Source organism: Callithrix jacchus, chromosome 6, assembly GCF_049354715.1.
Source record: "Callithrix jacchus isolate 240 chromosome 6, calJac240_pri, whole genome shotgun sequence".
Lineage (NCBI taxonomy): Eukaryota > Metazoa > Chordata > Mammalia > Primates > Cebidae > Callithrix > Callithrix jacchus.
This window is the reverse complement of record NC_133507.1, coordinates 21,617,198-21,624,252: the sequence shown is the minus strand read 5'-3', so window position 1 is coordinate 21,624,252 and position 7,055 is coordinate 21,617,198.

The window sequence follows — 7,055 nt, the reverse complement described above, 5'->3', positions numbered from 1 at the left end:
GCTTTGATCTATTCTTGAGTCATTTCTGTGACGTGTGTTAAATTTTAATCTACGTTTAAATTTTTTATTTGATTCTTCAAAACCAAACACAATATCTCATTTTAAACTATATCTGCTGACAGTGATTTTTCGTCCAGCCCGAATCATGCTGAAAACAGGTGTAGCCAGATGTCCTCTTAGCCTACAAACACATTTCAGAAAATCATTATAAGACGCTCAACTAACTTTGAGCAAAGTAGTTTCCTGCATCCTTCAAAGAAAGACCCGTTTTCAAAATGTCACCCCAGTACATGAAAGTGTTGACATGCTGTGTAGGGCTATTAATTATAGGGGCAGAATTCAAAGTAGCTGATTGGAAGTAGGGCCAGTTGTCTATCAAAGTATTTCTAATTTATGGCAACAAAATCATGTGATCTGCGTAGAATGGAACTCGGCTCTCCCTACTTCTCCGTGGTGGGGATCTCTACTATATCTGGGTCATCTGAAAGTGGTTCCAGACCACAAATATGAATGGATGTTAAACTGTGCTCCTCTTCACTCCCACTGGAAAATCTTTTTTTGTTTTTTGTTTTGAGACGGAGTCTCCCTCTGTTGCCCAGGCTGGAGTGCAGCGGCATGATCTTGGCTCACTGAAATATCTTCCTCCTGGATTCAAGTGATTCTCCTGCCTCAGCCTCCTGAGTAGCCGGGGTTACAGGTGGGTGCCACCCCACCTGGCTAATTTTTGTGTTTTTAGTAGAGATGGGGTTTCACCATATTGGTCAGGCTGGTCTTGAACTCCTGATCTTGTGATCTGCCTGCCTTGGCCTCCCAAAATGGTGGGATTACAGGTGTGAGCCACCGTGCCTGGCTGGAAATTTTTATCTAACAAGACAGTTTTGATGTCCTTTGCTTTGATTTTAGAGTATGGGCTTCCTTCATGCATCAGTACAGGGATCGGAACTGATCTTAGCACATTTCAAAGCATTTCTTGTTAATGGGAGTTAAAATGTAATACAAGCTACAGCCTCAAGTTATTCCTCAAAGATTTTGGCCGGGCGCGGTGGCTCAAGCCTGTAATCCCAGCACTTTGGGAGGCCGAGGCGGGTGGATCATGAGGTCAGGAGATTGAGACCATCTTGGTCAACATGGTGAAACCCCGCCTCTACTAAAAAATACAAAAAATTGGCATGGTGGCGCGTGCCTGTAATCCCAGCTACTCAGGAGGCTGAGGCAGGAGAATTGCCTGAACCCAGGAGGCGGAGGTTGCGGTGAGCCGAGATCGCACCATTGCACTCCAGCCTGGGTAACGAGAGCGAAACTCCATCTCAAAAAAAAAAAAAAAAAAGATTTCTCTCTGGGATAATAAACAGTAAGTCAATTGTCTCTGGACCACTTCACTTAAATCTTTGGTTCTTGTATACAACATTAGCTCAAGACAGCTATACTTGGAGGATGTAATCAAGAAAGAAATAGCATTTATTAAAACTTTAAAAAATGAGAATTAAAAAAGCATGACAATAGGTGCTTACTATAAAAATGTTAAGTATGAGAGTCTACATAGTAAAAAGTGAAAGCTGTAATTTACCTGCTCCCCATCTTTCCCTCTCCCCGGAGCAACTCTCCTCCCTGGGTCTGCAGGACAAGCTCTGGTCCTCCAGCAAGGATTTATTTGATCTGAGTTTTATTTATGGCAAGGAGATTTTTATAATGAACACTGTGATAAGACATGGTACCCTTTGACCAGGAATATTTTGCGGGGGCAGGGGTGGGGATTAGGACTCAAGTTCTTATGAAACAGTCACAAGCAGTTTAATTAGAAGGAATAACCACTTGCTTGGTAGCAAGAGAAGAAATCCTGCCCCTCAGTGTGTCCTGGAGTTTGCTGTTGAGGGTCTGTGACAAATCAACACGTGGCCACTATGGCTTGGCATATTTAACTTCCCAATCATCCTAATCAAGTATTGCAAACACTTAAAAAAGAGTGAGAAATGGAGCCAAATGTGATATAATCTATGATCTTGGCCCCAGAGTAGAAATGAGGGTTTTTTTTCTTCAAATTTATATCATGTACCACATTGAACATTATCAATACTACATATGAATACAATGGTTGAGGGCTTTTATGAATCTGTTTCTAGGAGAACAGCCCATGGGAAAGTACTGTCCTTTTCAGCTGCAAATGTGGAAGGCCCTATTGCCCATGCTATAAAAAAAAAAATCTTAGAATTTTGGCTTAGGCCATGAACTCTTTAGTGGAACATACAGAGTAAATAAAAGATTGCTAAAGGGAGACCACAGGCCCCAAGCAGACAGAACAGACCAAACATACAGAAGGAATGTAAATATAGCTGACTTATTATTTTTGTGTTAAATTGAATCTAATTTCTTCCCTTGAAAAACCCACTTGAGCATACCTCTTGGTTACGCAGAAACAGAGTAAGCACTCATTATATTTTATGGATTTGAAGTGTTCCAGAACCTTCTGGGACTTGCCCTGAATCTCCTGAATGCAGAGCTAATTATAGGAGGAGGTGGGCCTATTTACATAGGACGTAGGGTCTTCTGGGAAACACTCCAATTCCTAGGTCCTAGTGTCCAATGTTCTAATGTCTTTCGGGATACATAAGAGTGGACCAGATTAAGGCACAAAATAACACCTTGAGAAAAGACTGGTGATCCAGGCTCACTGTACAAGGAAGGGTAAGTTGGAGGAAAAGGTGGGATTCTAGTACAAAACGTGGTAGAGGTGGAGGCATCCCTCTAACCCAGCGACACAGGCATACTGGATGTGCTTTGGAAATAAGTGACTGTGTGCATGTGTGCTGGAGAGAGAGCCATGTATTGAGTTTAATGCCATGGAAGTCAAAACACCATCTTCCTTTGAAGAAGCCTGCAGCCTGCACATGGCCACTCAAGGGAATTCTCATGGCTGGATGAGCAGAAATCTAGGGGACTGTGTAGGGTGAGTGTTCAACAGTGACACCATGTGGCAGAGAGAACCACCAGCAAGAGAGAAGCTGTTGGAATGCAGGTCTCTTTCCTGTGACGTTTGAAAGCATCAGCAGTCCTTGCAGGGGAGTACAATCGGCCAGAGAAGGGCAAACCGGAGCGGGCCTTGTATCAGATTCCTAGAAGTCAAACTTCCTGGTCCAATGAGGTACTTCTCAAGGGCCCTTGCTGGAGAGAGCGTGTTCAGCAAGAACTAAGGACAGCGTCCAGGTGGATGGGCTTAGTGCATCCTGAGTGGTGAGCTGACCGGGGCACAGGTAGGCTGCACAACAGATTCCACTGAGGGAAATCGGGGCAGATGCCCACTTAGATCCACCCCAGGGAGCACTGCATTTCTGTTCCAAATTAACCTTAGATTAGGTTGGACTAGTTCTAGTTGTGCAGCCACAGGCGAGGGTGCACAAGCTGTAAACTGGATCTGAACTCTCTGGAGGGATTTCTGAGCACCCTCTCTGCTTAGAGAGGAAGGCCTGGGAAGAAGACCCAAGGCAGCTTGGTAAAGGGGGAGATAGAATGTGATTAAAGTTTTCAGAGTCAGGGTCAAAGCCAGCTAGGCCTTTTCAAAAACAAGCCACAGAAATGTAGGGTGGAGAAGGGCCAAAAAGGGGGCAAAAAATCGAGGGACCCAAACTTCCTGCATTTGCAAGGTTGTCGGGTGTTCTTGTAATGTGGTTGCTGTTTTCCATTAGACTGGAGCCCACAGGTGTGGGACCTTGAGGTGGGCTTGGGGCACAGGAGTCCCCACTTACCATCCCAACCCTAAAGGCTGCTTTTAGATGGCATAAACCTGAACGTCATCTGCAGGAGAGCCTCATTATCTCACATTTTGGAAGGCAGCTGGGAAGAAACCATCATTCACCAACTAGCACAGCTGTTGGGCAATCGCATTCAGCTGGCAAATAGAGAACTAGAATTTTCAGGAGCCTCATTGTCTGGTTTCTTCTAGAGATTTGGAATATCTCAGATCACTCTGGGCGTTTTCCTCCCGATACTTATTGTAAGTAATGCCACTTTGGGTGATTATTTGATTAATGTCTGTCTCCTCCCTCTAGACTGTTAGTTTCCTGAGGACAGGGATCCTGTCTGTTTCCTCATCACCTTATCCTCATTGATGCACAAGAGACGGAAGTGCATGTAGATGTGTGTAAGATTTCTGGGAAGGAACCACCTGTCAGCCTGTAGTTTGCAAGGTTGGAGGGATACAACATCGCAGTCTGGGACCAGGCAGGATGAGGGGCTGGATCACCTCACAGCAGAGGGACAGAGATCCTGACCACAGCGACTGGTGACATGGTGTCTGGGGGCTGTGAGAGGCCATTATATTTCAGGTCATTGGGCTGCTCAGCGTGGCATGTGCTCTAAGTTCCAAGCCAGTCTGTGTGAAGAAGTCCTACGCTTGTCCCCCAGCTGACACACATCACACTCATTTCAGACTCCAGTATTTCTCTGCCTTCTTTGTCAAGATTGACTGGGGCAGCTGGATAAAAAGGAAGAAAGGTGGGGGTCTCCCAGGCTCCAGGAAGGTCACAGGGTGAGTGGGATGAGCAGTTGCCGTGGCTTAAAAAGGTCCCCCAAACAGGTAGGTCAGTGTTCAGTTGGAAGGGAAGAGGAGGAAGACAAAAAAGGAGAAACGAACACTCTCTTAGGAGAGCCTGGAGTGCGCGCTGGCCCCAATGGGTGGACATTTCTGCCGCTTTCTCTCAGGTCTCCCCCATCCCCCTCATTCTCACGGTGCAGAGGGCCCCATCATCTCTACCCTGAGGAAAGTGCTGCTCAGACAGGGCGGCCCCTTTCATCTGGAGCTGGGATCCCACGTGCGCATTGCGAAATGGACAGGGTTGGCTAATCCCATGAACTCAGTTCCAGGAAGGAAGAAGAACTGTACATCAGCCAAATTTCTAAAAGTTTCATAAAATCGAAAGATTCCATTCACCTCCAAACCAAAAAGTAAAAAAAAAAAAAAAAAAAAAAAAAAATTTAAAAACCCTCAAACAACAGCAACAACAAAAACAGAGAGAGCTCCAAATCAAAATGTAAACGCAGACAGGGTGTAGACACTGTTGGGTTGATGGGGCAGGAACATCCTTACCTTCCTCGCCCCACGATGGATTCAAAACCCTTCATCCTGTGCTCCTGTGGAAGAGGGCAGGGGCTTGGTTCTGCTCCAGTCCTCCAGTAAGGACTACCTAATTTAGAGCCTCTTCATCCCATGGAGCCGTGAGCATCTGGGCGTGGGCATGTTCACATTGCATCCCCTGGGCTGGTACCGGGTACCCACCAGAAGAATTCAATCCAAGCTTAGGGAATGAAAAGTGCTTGCAGAGTGGGAGGGCTCCTAGTGGCACCACCTATTCTCTCTTCAGGCAAACGTGACCACAGTTACCATATAATCATCGGGACATGGAGCTGGGCTTCTTCATGTGGCCTCCTCCTGGCCTTCTCGACATTTAAAACACAGGACAAGTTAAGTTGGGGTGAAGAAGGAAATGCCGACAGGGCCCCAGAAAACACAGGATTGCTAGTGCTGGAGGGTCATGGATAGCACCCCCTGGAGTCCAAAGACCTCATTTTAGATCTGAGATCACTGTGGCCAGGGCAGGGGGTGGGTGAGGCGATGTGAGCTTTGTTAGGTTTTTTTCTAGTGCACACCCACAGCTGATGTAGGCTGCAGTGGTGATCCCCGAGACTAGTTGGGCTCGGCCCAAGGTGGCTTCCACGGCTGTGGATACTTGCTCTGCCTGCCAGCCCCTGGTGGAGCAAAGGAGGATTTTATCCGTGAAGTCCTAGGCATGAAGGACTTAAGACCCAGTGTCAGCAGAGGGCTGCTCATCTTTGGAGGGCTGAGGGCTGCCTCGAGACCAAAGTATAGCAGGAAAGACACAGAAGGACTTACTGGGGAATTCTTCATTCTTCAAGGGTGTAAGCTGGGCTGCGGAGAGAACCCCCCGCCTGAGGTTGGGCAGACTTCCACTCTCAGATCATCGCCTGGATCAGCCCCCACCTGCTCCCACCCTTGCTGACTGCCACAAAGCCTGCTCTCCCACATAGGTGGTACCGGGGTCCAGAATGCTGGGAGAGAAGCCTCAGGTGCCCATTGAAGATACTACTCCAGAGGCAGAGGCAGAGGGCTTTGAGATGTTCCATCAGCACCAAAGAGGAAAGAAAAGCAAGAACCTCCTTCTGCCGTTCAGTGTGATTAGAAAGAACACCTCAGAGGAAAACCAGAGCACCGAGACGGGCTTCTCGATCTCTAAGCAAAAGCAGACTTGGTTTTGTGTATTTTGAGAAGCAGAAGTAGACAGAGGATCAGACCATGGGGAAAGAGGACTGGCCTCGTCCCTGAGCATAACACTCTTTTTTGCAGAGGTTCCTGTTGCTCTCAGCAACCTACTGATCCAGGAGGATGGCTTGAGGCAGCGGAAGTGAAGTTTCAGGGGCATCTGCTGATGCTTAGAGAGAGAAAGAGAATTGGCCCTGCTGTTTCCCACAGACAGGTCAGCTCAGGGCCCAGCGGGCTCCAGCCAGCACCCCCGCCCTGTCCCCTGTGAGCTACCAGGCCCTGCTGCACCAGGTGTGGCCCCACCTCTGCCTGGGCCACCAGGCATGTGAGGCAGTTGCTTGTAAAGCTGCCAACTGAGAGAAATAGTAGTATTTTGCGGTGCAGAATGACACCTGAGCCGCAGAAGCAAGTTCTGTGATGCCTGAAGAGAGGAGGAAGAGTTGAGAGGAGGAGAAAACAAGTTAAGAAGCAGCTTTATCCCTTGGGTGGGATTTCTGTGCTAGTCCGTCAAGATTGAAATGTTTTCCTATAATCCCACTGCTCAGGGTTCCTGCAAAGGACCTCTTTGGACTGTGCTCTCAAATGATGTCTGAGGACCCCTCACCGTGTCATGGGGCCAGTTTTCCCAAACCAGAATCTCGGATGTCACCTTTGACCCCTGCACACTCAACACCTCCCACCGGCTCCTTCCCCAGCCCCTGCAGGGTGCCGCCCACCCACCAGTGTACTCCCACAGCCTTCAAATCAGCCAGCTGTGGGCGGCCAGGTACCGGGGCTTCTGCAC